The sequence below is a fragment of the Lissotriton helveticus genome, chromosome 6, assembly GCF_964261635.1.
Source record: "Lissotriton helveticus chromosome 6, aLisHel1.1, whole genome shotgun sequence".
Taxonomy (NCBI): Eukaryota; Metazoa; Chordata; class Amphibia; order Caudata; family Salamandridae; genus Lissotriton; species Lissotriton helveticus.
In genome coordinates this window covers 2,127,935,943-2,127,950,094 of record NC_136067.1, presented here as the reverse complement: position 1 = coordinate 2,127,950,094, position 14,152 = coordinate 2,127,935,943, and positions in this window count along the sequence as shown.

Below are 14,152 nucleotides of genomic sequence, written 5' to 3'. Positions count from 1 at the left end.
TTGGATCTAGCCCTGATCTCTTGACTGGGTGAGAGTACTCTGCTTAATTCAGAGACTCTGTCCATCACCACCCCTTGTTGTAAATTATTTTGTCCACCCTAAGCGTGGAAGGGTATACTCAGATGTGAGTCCCTTGCTCATTGCACCATCAGGATTCAAGCAAGCCGGGCCGAAGACGCCTGAAATGGCAGAAACCGGTCCCCGGAAGCTTGTTTCCTTCCCAGTGTAAGAATTGGCTTTTGTAGTCTGGTCTGCCCTGTTCCCATGATGCACTGGGCCAGGGACAGACTAATTTGCATACAGCCAGGTTCTGAAACTGGAATGGTGCAATGAGCTAAAAAACGGTGTTGGATCTAGCCCTGATCTCTTGACTGGGTGAGAGTACTCTGCTTAATTCAGAGACTCTGTCCATCACCACCCCTTGTTGTAAATTATTTTGTCCACCCTAAGCGTGGAAGGGTATACTCAGATGTGAGTCCCTTGCTCATTGCACCATCAGGATTCAAGCAAGCCGGGCCGAAGACGCCTGAAATGGCAGAAACCGGTCCCCGGAAGCTTGTTTCCTTCCCAGTGTAAGAATTGGCTTTTGTAGTCTGGTCTGCCCTGTTCCCATGATGCACTGGGCCAGGGACAGACTAATTTGCATACAGCCAGGTTCTGAAACTGGAATGGTGCAATGAGCTAAAAAACGGTGTTGGATCTAGCCCTGATCTCTTGACTGGGTGAGAGTACTCTGCTTAATTCAGAGACTCTGTCCATCACCACCCCTTGTTGTAAATTATTTTGTCCACCCTAAGCGTGGAAGGGTATACTCAGATGTGAGTCCCTTGCTCATTGCACCATCAGGATTCAAGCAAGCCGGGCCGAAGACGCCTGAAATGGCAGAAACCGGTCCCCGGAAGCTTGTTTCCTTCCCAGTGTAAGAATTGGCTTTTGTAGTCTGGTCTGCCCTGTTCCCATGATGCACTGGGCCAGGGACGGACTAATTTGCATACAGCCAGGTTCTGAAACTGGAATGGTGCAATGAGCTAAAAAACGGTGTTGGATCTAGCCCTGATCTCTTGACTGGGTGAGAGTACTCTGCTTAATTCAGAGACTCTGTCCATCACCACCCCTTGTTTCAAATTGAGGGCAGGCAGGGTCAGGAGAAGGGCTCTCGGTGGGACCAGTGGCAGAGGATTGAGGGAGGCTGTCTAGGATTTTCCGAATTTTGGTGTCGAAAAATTCTGCTAACTGATTGCATTTCAGTACCGGGTCATTATGGACCAGAGTGGGGGCTGGGACTTTAAGGAGCAGGTTAACAATTTTAAATGTTTCTCTGGCAGAATTAGAAGAAAGACGAATTTTTTCTTCAAAAAAAGCAGCTTTGGATTTTTGCCGTGCTGATTTGTAGAGTTTTAGGGCAGCTTTATATGCAGATTTATTAATCGGTGCCCAGTCTTTCCGCCATGCGCGCTCCGCTCTTTTACAATCTTTTCTGAGTTCTCTTAGTTCTGGGGAGAACCAGGGGGATTTAAAAGTATTGCTCTTTTTAGTGCAATCTTTAAGAGGCAGAACCGAATCCATGGACTTAGTCAGCCAGTCTTGAAAATTTGTATCTGCCTGTAGGACGCCGGATTCTGCAGGGGGAGTCGATTGTTCGAGAGCAGTTATCAAATTTTCTACTGACAGCCTTGGCCATGGCCTTTGAAGTGTGCGGGGACAGGGGATCTTAGTTTTTTCATTGTAAAATTCCCACGAAAAAGGTACTAGGAAATGATCTGACCATAATAGGGGCAGCGGGGGTTTGGCTGCGAGCTGGGGGATGTTGGAAAAGATCGGATCCAACAGATGGCCTTTGTTGTGGGTGGCTTCCTTATTTGCCAGCTCCAGGTCGAAGGAGTTGAGGTTGGAAATCAATTCAACCGCAGAGTTATCCTTGGGGTCGTCGAAATGTAAATTCAAATCGCCCAAGATTAGGAAATTCGGGGCCTGAGCGGCAGCTGATAAGGTAATTTCTAGAAGGGAGTCAGGGAAGTGTTTTAGGCTCCCCGGGGGTCTATAGATAAGGAGACCTGACAGGGAGTGAGTGGGTGAAAGCTGAATATTAAAGCTAGCGCTTTCAGCGTCTGAGATTCCACCCTCCTGCAGTCTGCAGGTCAGAGACTCCCGATGGATTATGGCGAGTCCCCCCCCTTGCCTTTCTCCCTATTCAAACATTGAATATTAAAACCACTGGGTAGCGCAGAGACAATATCAAAGTCTGTATGAGGGGTTAACCATGTCTCCGTCAGGAAGAGCAAGTCGAGGTTGCTGTCTTCTACCAACAGGTTGATCTCGACCGCATGCTTCGCCAGCGATCTGCAGTTAAGGAGTGCCATCTGCAGTATTCTACCCGCCTTCTTACCATCAGTCTCCCCACTGATGGGGACCGGACAAGCAGGGCATCGGCAGAAAGGGAGGCTTGAACCGACCCAATGAGAGCATCCAGGGTCACCAGAGAGTCGTATTGAAAAAAGTTCCTCCCTAGAGAACCTTGTGGGTCTAAGGGGGAACACGGGCATAGTGGCTGGCCCTAGGCCCGGTCTGGCCCGGACGGGCCCAGACGGGCTTGCCTCTGGCGCGCCTCCAGCGCGCCATCGGCGCGCCCGCTGCGCCCGCCCGCTGCGCGGACGAAAAACGGACGTCATTAAGTAACGCCCGGGCTGTGATTCGCCCGACCGCTAGAGCGCTGACCGTGCTATTTCTCCTGCAATGGCGGCCAAAGTCGTCGCCCTTTGCAAGCCTGTATTCCACCGAAAAAGGCCCTCAAATCGGCCCCCGGTGAGTAACAATGAGGTGGGAGTAAGGCTGTCCCAGACAGCGTAAGAGCAAGGAAGCAATTAAAACGTAAGTTCGTTCCCAACACAGTTTTTAGATCAAAAGTGCAATAGTGCTTTTTAAAAGAATAAAATAGGAGGGGAATGCCTAACTCCCGGCTTCCGCCTCAGGAGCGTTTGATCACTAAGGACCTCAGGTCAAAATCACAGGCATTTCGACTACAAAAGTGTTTCCAATTATGTATAAAAAAAATTGTATGAGTTGGAAATTTCTGGCAAAAAAAGTTTGCAGTTTTTCCTGACTTGCAAATAGAAGGGTTCATTGGTAGCTTGTGACTGCAATTGCTCTCACAGTCCATTGATAAATATCTATTTCCACTCCCCTGGTGAGATCCTTCAGCCTCCCCCCTCGAAGCTCCTCCCACTCCTCCGTTCCCACTAATCGCGACCCTCAATCTTCCGAGGAAGATCAGACCACACCACTCCCACATACTCATCTTCTCCAACATCCCATCACCATCCCACGAGCTCGGTCTATTGACCCCCTTTTCACTCCCACAGAATCATTGAAGAAGAGCTCACGACTCGACCCCCTACCGAGGGTCACTAACAGAGGCAGCTTGGCTGACCCAATTAGCATTAGACCTCACAGTTCGACCTTGCCCCCACCCTGCGAGATGTCCCTACCCAAAACTGCATGTCCCAAGCCCCAGAAAACATGGTGCACCGGCTGGCCCTATTAAAAAGGCAGTTAGAACTAATATTCAGAGGCCTTTATGAAATCGTAACGAACCTAGACAAGGCTCGAAAGCCCCAGCAATCCCATCCCAGGGCCTCTTCACCGACCAACTCTAACCTTCTAATACCCCGCTTCGGGCCCTCATCCGTCCTCGAAAACTGGCTTCAGAGATCCACTAAAATCGACGCTGAGATCCCATTACAGACTCCGACAAGAATCATAACCCCCGCGTCAGGGGTACAGAGTCCCCCAAGAAAGGATGCTGAGATCCAGACACAAAGACCTTCTAGAACTAAAGCAGCAATGTCAGCGGAAGAAGCAGTGGACCTAGCCTCCACATACGACTCTCCTCCCACAGCCTCCCCTAAATCCAATCTTCAAGTGATCACAGGCTTCAGAAGAGACTACCCTCCCTTGAAAATCACAAGTCCCCCGCCCTCCCTCTCCTAATATTATTAGCATTGTTCATCATGTGAGAAGTGGAGAGTCACCTGCTAATCAGCTTAGTTAGATAATTGTTATGGTGTCACTGATGCCATCATTAGTTCCAGTTGATGGGTCTAGGACAAAGTCAATCAATCAATCATTCCATTTGTAGAGCGCAATACTCACCCGCGAGGGTCTCAAGGCGGTTGGGGCGGGGGGTACTGCTACTGCTCGAACAGTTAGGTCTTGTGATGTCTCCTGAAGGTCAGCAGGTCCTGTGTCTGTTGTAGGCTGAGGGGGAGGGTGTTCCAAGTCTTGGCAGCGAGGTGGGAGAAGGATCTGCCACCTGCGGTCGCTCATCGGATGTGGGGGCGGTGGCGAGGGCTAGGTCAGCGGAGCAAAGCTGGCGGTTCAGGGTGTATAAGGTGAGTCATTCATTGAGGTACACTTGTGCGGTGTTGCGGAGTGCTTTGTGAGTGTGGGTGAGGAGCTTGAAGGTGATCCTCCTATTGACGGGGGCCTGTGCAGGCCCTTCAGGTGGGATGTGATGTGGCTGTGGCAGGGATGTCGAGGATGACATGTGCAGAGGCGTTCTGTATGGGTTGAAGTTGTTTCTGGAGTTTGGCTGAGGTTCCTGCGTAGAGGGCGTTGCCGTAGTCCAGCCTGATGCTGACGAGGGCCAGGGTGACCTTCCTTCTCATTTCGGTGGGGATCCATCTGTAGATCTTGCGGAGCATGCGGAGGGTGTTGAAGCAGGAGAAGGAGACAGCGTTGACTTGCTGGGTCATAGACAGCGATGAGTCCAGGATGACCCCCAGGATGCATGCATGGTCGGTGGGCAGAGGTGCAGCTCCCATTGCGGCCGGCCACCATGAGTCTTCCCAGGCGGAGGGGGTGGATCCGATGATGAGGACCTCCGTCTTGTCCAAGTTCAGTTTCAGGTGGCTATTCTTCATCCATTTGGCGATGGCCTTCATACCTTTGTGGAGGTTGGTTTTGGTGGTGGTGAGGGTGAGGATGAGCTGGGTGTCGTCGGCGTATGAGATAATGTTGAGGTCATGCGATAGTACGATCTTGGCGACCTGTGCCATGTAGACGTTGAAGAGTGTCGTACTGAAGGACGATCCTTGGGGTACGCCGCTGATGATCATGGTGTCTTTAGATCAGAATGGAGGGAGGTGTACATTCTGGGTTCTGCCGGTGAGGAAGCAAGAGGTCCAGTGACCCGCTTTGTCGCAGATCCCTGCGTTGTGGAGGAACGAAGAGGTCCAGTGACCCGCTTTGTCACAGATCCCTGCGTTGTGGAGGCGTGTGCGTGGGGTGTGGTGGCAGACAGTGTCGAAGGCGGCTTAAAAGTCCAGGAGTATGAGGGTTGCAGTTTCTCTGTTGTCCAGCAGGGCTCCAATGGTTTTGGTGGCAGCGATGAGGGCTGTTTCGGTGCTGTGGTTGCTGCTGAATCCAGATTGGGACGGGTCCAGGATGTTGTTCTCTTCGAGGAAGGAGGTCAGTTGTCTGTTGACAATCTTCTCAATCACTTTCACCGGGAACAGGAGTAGGGAGATAGGCTGGTAGTTCTTGTGGTCCTTGGGTTCCGCCTTGGGTTTCTTGAGTAGGGCGTTGATCTCAGCGTGCTTCCAGCTCTCCGGGAAGGTGGCGGTCTTGTTGATGATCTTGCGGAGATGGGGTTCGGTGGGGGAGCTTGCTTTGTTGAAGATGTGGTGCAGGCAGGGGTCTGATGGTGAGCTGGAGTGGATGGTGTTCATGATTTTGATGGTGTCTTTGTCGTTGACGTGGGTCCAGGAAAGCAGGGGGTCGGTGTAGCTGGGGGGCGATGGGTCTGAGGTGTCGGTATCTGTCGAGGGCCTGGTTGTTGAAGCTGTTGTGGATGTCTGTGATAATGCGGTGGAAGAAGGTGGCTAGGGAGTCGCAGAGGTCTTGCGATGGCAGGATGTCGTTGGAGTTGATGCTGGGGTTGGAGAATTCCTTCACGATGGTGAAGAGCTGTTTGCTGTTGTGTGCATTGTTGTCGGTGCGTTCTTTGAAGGCGGTCCTTTTGGTGGTTCAGATGAGTTGGTGGTGTCTGCGGATGGTGCTCTTCTGGGCTATGTCTGTGCGTGGTGCTACTTCTTCTCGAGCCTCTGGCAGGCTTGCTTGGATGCCTGGAGGTAGGCGATGAACTAGGTGGCCTTTATGATATGATATATGATGTGGATTTGTAAAGCGCGAATTGCTGCCCGAGGCGTCCAAGCGCTGGCAGTAACCACAGCCTACCAGAGAGCCCAAGGGGGGGGGGAGAATTACACCAGTGAGTTAAAAAGGATGGTTTTCAGCTGTTTGCGGAACACAGTGAGATTGGGATTGGACCTAAGGTGCAGTGGGAGGGCGTTCCAAGTTCTGGAGGCGTTATGGGCAAAGGATCTGCCGCCGGATCTAGATTTTTTTATTCTGGGAGTCACTGCTAAAAATGTCTGGCTAGAGCGAAGACTTCTGTTGGGGATGTAGTGGGTGACTAGGTCACGGGTAATACTCGGCCCAGCATCCCAGAAGGCTTGATGGGCAATACACATTGTGTAATATCCTATCATTCCCAATGTGATGCATTTCTACCATCTTTAGAATGTTCATAAATGCAGCAGTCAGAATGTTAGTACTCTGACTGGAGAGTGACAGTTTGGATGGGCTGAGCACCTGGATAGGAGCTCCTGGTGGGGTCTCTTCCTAGGTCTTCCTAAGTCTCCCTTAGGTCTCCCCTAGGTCCCTTAAGTCTCCAATTGAGCTTGTATCTGAATTAATCTATCGGCTCAAATAAACTACTGGAAAACTACCTTCAAGCGTGGACATATTTACCACATTATTTTGGCGACGATCCGGAAAGAACCTACAAGCAAGTTACTACAAGCAAGTTACATAATACTACAAGCAAGTTACAAGAACAAGTTAATCTGAATTTCACTCAAGAGACCTCAACTGGCACCGAGACCTCACCAGTGACCCGACATCGGTCGCCCACAGCAGCCTGCCAGTTGTACAAATGTCTGGTGAGTCATTTCTCTGACTATAGTCTCTTTCTCAACAAGCTAGAACCACTAAATTGCGTTGTAATTACAAGCCTTGTCTCATCCTGTGCTGTGTCAAGCCTCTACACGACCTCTAACAACAATTAGACTGACCACACAGTGACTATTTTAAAAATGAGTCTACAAGGATTTAAACATAGCTTGTCACAATACTTCAACCTGTTTCTGAAACAGTCAAATGACTCACTAATGAACCGTAAAGGTTGTTGAACTACCAACATTTTATCCGCTCCTACAACACTTCTTTAATCTATGTGTACAGTATCTCTGCTTTCTTATTCAAACTGAGATATACAAAAGCGGTTTCATTTTCGAGAGCACAGCATCTCTGCCATCTACTGGAAGAAGTTATAAAAACTTGCACGCAAAGATTTTGTTTTTTCTTCATCTCTAACACGGATGATATGCATTTGAAATTCCATTGACACTGAGTTTTTTGAAAATTATTTTAACGCTTTAAACTGTATGGGACAGTCAACAATAGCGTGATATGACTCACGCTCGCCTGTCTGCGGTATCTTGATCTGTTGTGACTAAGTCTACACTCTAAATAGTCTCAATTCCAGCACCGCTCGAAACTCATATACTCACCTTCCAGGATATCCGTTAGTTGACGGTTGGACAGCTCCGATCTTCTCTCCTCACTATCTGCCGCCCATCTGATGACGTCCATAGAACACTTTGGAGAGTTGGTGAAACGAAGTTCTCTTCGTATCCTGTGACGTCTGTGACGCGTTCTTCTGAAACACGTCTTTCACGCATCTCACGCTGCTACAACCAACATGGCAGCCATCTTGTGTAAGTTTAAGTCGTCAGAACAACAACATACTCACAATATTTACAGTCTACGAGTGAGTTTAAAGACAATTCTTTTGGTGATATACACACCAGTGTATATCTTCAAAAATACTAACTATGAAGTTTCACATAAATTATTCGATGAACGGTGGAGAGGAGAAGTCTTCACTCATAGTTACAATTACTTTATACTTGGCTGATCAGAGTCCACGTCGGCTTCTGTGTACTCATCTACATCTACAAGGAACAGTATACACGGAACCTCGGGTGAGATATCGCTCACTGGAGCCAATGTTATTTATTTACTTCTTTGTGTTGCAGTTACATTACTGACATGGCTTAGTTTTGGTGTGCACAATTTATAGGCACAGACATGTCTTAGTTTTCGTGTGCACAATTATGGCTTCCTTATTATCTTCTTTGTATTAATTTTCTTGCCATTTGACATCTTTTTAGCGTGGATTTATTATTTTCTGGTTGGTGATGTGTCTGTTATTATGTTCACTGCTATTTTATTTGCCTCTGTATGTGGTAGTTAAGTGAGATGTCATATTTTGGTGTTGTTTGGGCACATTTATGGTGTGGGTAGTTATGTATGGGAGCTGGTCTCCTTTTCTTGGTCTATTCTCAGTGTTGGGTGGTGCGCACACTCTTTCACTGGTCCCTCCTTTATGTGCCTGGTCTTTGTTGTTTATGCATTTTACAGTGTGGCTTCTAATTTTCTATATTGCAGTGACTTAATTTTCTTTACACTTTAATTGGTATCCAACCTTTATCTTATTACAGCTGTGTGTTGTTTTTCCTCTACTATTTTGGCTGTATTTGCTTAGGGTTTTAGTCCCTTTAGTTTTGTGCTGCACGTCAGTTGTCCATACACAGACCCTTTCTGTGTTTCGTAGGGTTTTTCACCCTTTAGTTTTCTTCAGTGCGCGTCAGTTGTCCATACACAGATCACACTAGTAGTTTGTCTGTAGTTCATATAGAGTCATACTCCCTTTAGATTGTAATTGTGCTCATCTTGTGTCTATACGCAGATCCCTTCAAATTTTTGTTTATCTGTGTTTTGTTAAGTGTTGGACAGGCCACATGAAGGGCTCGCTCCCTCCCCGCAGGACAGGGCCCGGGCCACCGTCAGCACCATTGCCCGGCCCAGCCGCCATCTTGGACACGGCACCACGCGGCCGCGCGGCCTCAGCCCGACCCCAACCCTGGGCCTGGCCAGGCCCCGACATCCCGGCACCACCCTCCACCCAGGAGGTGAACGGCCCACTTGGCAGGTCAATGGGAGTACGAAGTGTCGATGGCTCTCCCCCGCCAGGTGCCGAGCACCCCCAGCCTCCTCGGGCGCTGGCTCCGCCCCCCTGCTGGGTGTCTGGACTCCCTCATCCCGGACCTCCCGACCTCCAAGAGCGAGGGTCCGGACATCAAAGGGCGCCAGACCTATAACTGGGGCAGCCCCAGGACAGGAAGGCAGTTGTATCCTGGAGTCGAGAGACACCGCGACGAACTCATCCTTGACGGACTGTTGGCGCTGCCACAGCCCTGCCTTGTGAACTATTGTCCTGCCTGCTGGCGCTGCCGCGGCCCTCTGTAACCTTCATCCTCGTGGGACCTGCTGGCGCTGCCGCGGCCCTTTGCAACCTGCATTCTCGTGGGACCTGCTGGCACTGCCGCGGCCCGTTGTAACCTTCATCCTCGTTGGGACCTGCTGGCGCTGCCGCGGCCCGTTGCAACCTGCATCCTCGTGGGACCTGCTGGCGCTGCCGCGGCCCGTTGTAACCTCCATCCTCGTTGGGACCTGCTGGCGCTGCCGCGGCCCGTTGCAACCTTCATCCTCGTTGGGACCTGCTGGCGCTGCCGCGGCCCGTTGCCACCTACGACCTCTTCGGGACCTGCCGGCGCTGCCGCGGTCTGACCCATCCGAACACCGAGCTCGAGGATTGTGAGCTATCACCGTTACACACCCGTACCCGTGGGTACCAAGACTGTCCCGCTACCCCCTTCCCTTACTAGAGACTAGAATTGAGAGGATCATCGTGTCCTGATCGCCTTGTACCGTACCACACTACTACCCGAAGTGCCTATAAAAGGTGTTACCCTAATCTTTGTGTGGTGTCCATCTGTGGGGGGGAAGTTACCTGTCTGTGCGATCACTGTGCTCGGCCGGCCCTCCCGGTCCCCCTCTAACATTGGTGGCTAGCGGCGCGATCCGAACCAACGCGTACCGTACAGACAGTAACTCACCCTACGACTAAAACCACAATGACGACCAAAGAGAGCGGATCGGCGGAGAAGTTCCAGATGGAAAAGCTGGAAGAATACAATCACCGAGAGCTCAAACAATTTTGCATGGACTTAGGCATTGCTACCACCGGGCTAAGCACAAAAGAAGACTTCAAAAACGCCCTAGAGGCCTGGACAGAGACAAATACCGCAACCCCCCGGGACCCCGCAGCCCCGGAAGTCAACACCACCCGGACGGAGGAACGGAGAACAGGCCCCTCCCATGAAGAGATCCAAGAGCGGGAAAAAAATAGATTACACGAGTTAGACTTGGCACGACTCAGATTAGACGGAGAATTGAAACTGGCGGAACAAAAAATAAACTTAGAACACTTACGGCTCAGAGAAGAGCGAGAGGAAAAACAGAGACAGAGAGACCTCGAAGAAAAAAGACTGGCATACGAGCACGAGTGCAAACTAGCGGAGATAGAAATACGCAAACTGAACAAAAACCTAGGGGTGCCCGAGCAACCGCACTCCCCGGGTCCTACCGAGCAGAAGGTCCACATCCCCAAGGATGTGGTCCGAGAATATCACCGGAACGACGACATACAGCAGTGGTTCAAGGCCTATGAGATTGCCATGACCGCCCACCGGGTCGCTCGAAGTGACTGGGGAGCCGGTCTATGGGGGAGATTCGTCAACGAGGGTCGTGATGCCCTGCTGCAGCTTCCAGACCATCAAATGACGTCCTATGACCACATGAAGGCCGCCCTCCTCAGTCGATATGGACTTACTCCCGAAATGTACCGCCAGAGGTTCCGCAACTGCACCCGGATCCCAGGTACGACGTGGTTGGAATACGTGAACTATTTCAGCCGAGCCTTCGAGGGGTGGATCAAGGGTAACAACGTAACCACTTACGAACAACTCTTCAATCTCATTGTGTGGGAGCACCTCTCCAACAACTGCTTTGTCGAGCTCAGGCAGCACCTCCTCGACAGTAAATTGACTGAACCCCGGCAGCTCGCCACCGAGGCTGACCGGTGGGAGAGCACCCGAGTGGCCCGGAGTGGGCCGAATGAGCAGAACAGAACCAACCAAGGTCACCATCGTCCCCGAGGAGGAGGAGGAGGCCCGGGCCGGGGCAGAGACGCCGCCCCGGCCGCACCCACTAACGCCACCCCGGCCCCAGCAGGCCGGGGAAACCCCCCGATGCGCCCGGGGTTCCGAGCTAACGTGACGTGTCATCGATGCCAGCGAGTCGGCCACTATGCCAGTGACCCGACCTGCCCGAAGAACCAGGCCCCCGGGCCCCGCCAGATGGCGGCCGCCGCCCTGGGAGAAGAACAAGTCTCCGAAGACACGGAGACCTATGAGTCGGAGCAGTTCGAGTGGGAACCCGCCGCCATGACCCTGGCATGCCTAGGAGGAAGAGACATGGTCCCGCGGACTCCCCTGCCCGCCAACACTCGGAAGTACAGCCAATGGGTGAGCATCAATGGGCGCAAGGCCGAGGCCCTGCGTGACACCGGGGCCAGTGTGACGGCCGTCCGCTGTCACCTGGTGACCCCAGAACAAATCCTACCAAACGTACTTTGCCCCGTCCGATCGGCAGATAACTCGGAGAGCCTGTGTCGGATGGCCTGCGTCCCCTTCGAATGGGGAGGAGTGTCCGGCATGCTGAAAGTAACTGTCCGTGACGATGCCCCCGTAGACTGCCTCCTGGGGAACGATCTCGAGAGCTCCCCGTGGGCCGCTGTGGAAAGAAGAGAGCATCTGGGGATGTTGGGTCTCCCGGACTGGGCGTGCGTAACCACCCGGTCCATGGCCACCCGCACCATCCCTAGACCAGAAGAACCAGAATGGGCAGCACCTCCGCCCTCGATCACTCCAGAAGAAGACTTCCTCCAGACCGACCACCCGGACCCCACCCCAGAGGGGTCCACACAGCCCCCCGAGCTTCCCGACCTGGCTCAGTGGCGTCAAGAAGGGGGGCCCACCCAGGAACAATTCCGGCAGGAGCAAAAGACCTGCCCCTCCCTCGAGGGATTGCGACAGCAAGCGCTCGCCCAGAGCCAAGGAGACACCACCGGGGCCCACTGGGTTTATTGGGACAATGATCTCTTGTACAGCGAACAGAAAATCGCAGAACTGGGGGCCGGGCGAGTGCTGGTGGTGCCCCTCCACTTCAGAGACTTCCTGTTGAACCTAGCCCATGATGTCCCCCTGGCCGGGCACCTGGGCCAAGACAAGACCTACCACCGCCTGGTGACTCACTTTTTTTGGCCCAAAATGAGAAATGACGTATCCAACCATTGCCGGTCCTGCCCGACCTGCCAGGCCAGTGGGAAGAGCGGCCGCAAACTCAAGGCACCCCTACAACCATTCCCCGTGGTGACCACCCCGTTCGAAAGGGTGGGAATAGACATTGTGGGGCCCCTGGACCCCCGAACAGCACAGGGACATCGCTTCATCCTGGTCCTGGTGGATCACGCTACCCGCTATCCTGAGGCGGTCCCCCTTCGTACGATAACAGCCCCAGTAGTGGGTCGAGCCTTGATGGGGATCTTCTCTCGAGTGGGCTTCCCCCGGGAAGTCGTCAGCGACAGGGGTACGAACTTTATTTCAAAGTATATGAAATCCCTCTGGCAGCAGTGCGGAGTCACTTACCGATTCACCACCCCCTATCACCCCCAGGGGAACGGACTGGTCGAGCGGTTCAACCGCACCCTCAAGGGGATGATCATGGGGCTGGAAGAACCCCTACGCCGCCAGTGGGACGTGCTACTACCGTGCCTCCTCTTCGCCTACCGAGAAGTCCCCCAGAAGTCCCTCGGCTTCAGCCCCTTCGAACTCCTGTACGGACACCCCGTTCGCGGGCCTCTCAGCCTAGTGAAGGAGGAATGGGAAATGGCCCCCCTAAAGACCCCTCCGGACGTCTACAAATACCCCCTGACCCTCCATAATCAGACCCGGAAATTCAGGGAGATCGCTAAAGCCAATCTGGAGGCCAGTCAAGAGGACATGAAGAAGTGGTACGACCAACATGCCTCCTCCATCGAGTTTGAACCGGGTCAGCAGGTATGGGTGATGTCCCCCATCGAACCATGTGCCTTGCAGGACAAATGGACGGGGCCCTTCAAGGTGATCGAGCGCAGGAGCCCCGTCACCTATCTCATCGACCTGGAGTCCCCCCGGAACCCCCTCCGGGTCCTCCACGCCAACCGACTCAAACCCCACTTCGTGCGCTCAGAGCTCAGCCTGCTGATGGCTACCGACAGTGGCGCAGAAGGAGACTCCGAGCCCCTCCCTGACCTACTGAGGACCCGGGAAAGAGATGGTTCGGTGGACGGGGTCCGACTCTCTGAGGCCCTGACCCCAGAGCAGCGTCAAGATTGCCGGGCCCTCCTGCTGCCGTTCGCAAACCTGTTCTCTCTCGCACCCGGAGTCACCTCCTGGTGTCTGCACGACGTGGACACGGGGGACAGTCCTCCTGTTCGACACCGGGCGTACCGAGTACCGGATCGGGTACGTACATGCATCCAAGAAGAAGTCTCCAAGATGCTCGCCCTCGGAGTCATCGAACCTTCTGACAGTCCCTGGGCCAGCCCGGTCGTCCTGGTCCCCAAGGCCGCGGCCCAGGGCACCACCCCTGAACTCCGGTTCTGCATTGACTATCGGGGTCTGAACGCGGTCACCCGAACCGACGCTCACCCTATCCCCCGAGCAGATGAACTAGTCGACCGCATGGGGGCAGCCCGCTACCTAAGCATCTTCGACCTGACAGCGGGCTACTGGCAGATCGGCCTCACCCCCAGAGCCCAAGAACGTTCCGCTTTCTCCACCCCGGATGGGCACTACCATTTCAGAGTGATGCCCTTCGGCATGAAGAACGCTCCAGCCACTTTTCAAAGACTGGTGAACCAGGTATTGGCAGGCCTCGAAGAATTCAGCGCCGCCTACCTGGACGACATCGCGGTATACAGCCGCCACTGGACGGATCACCTCCACCACCTCAGAGAGGTCCTGCAGGCCCTCCAACAGGCCGGCCTCACCATAAAGGCCAGCAAGTGCCAAATCGGCCAGGG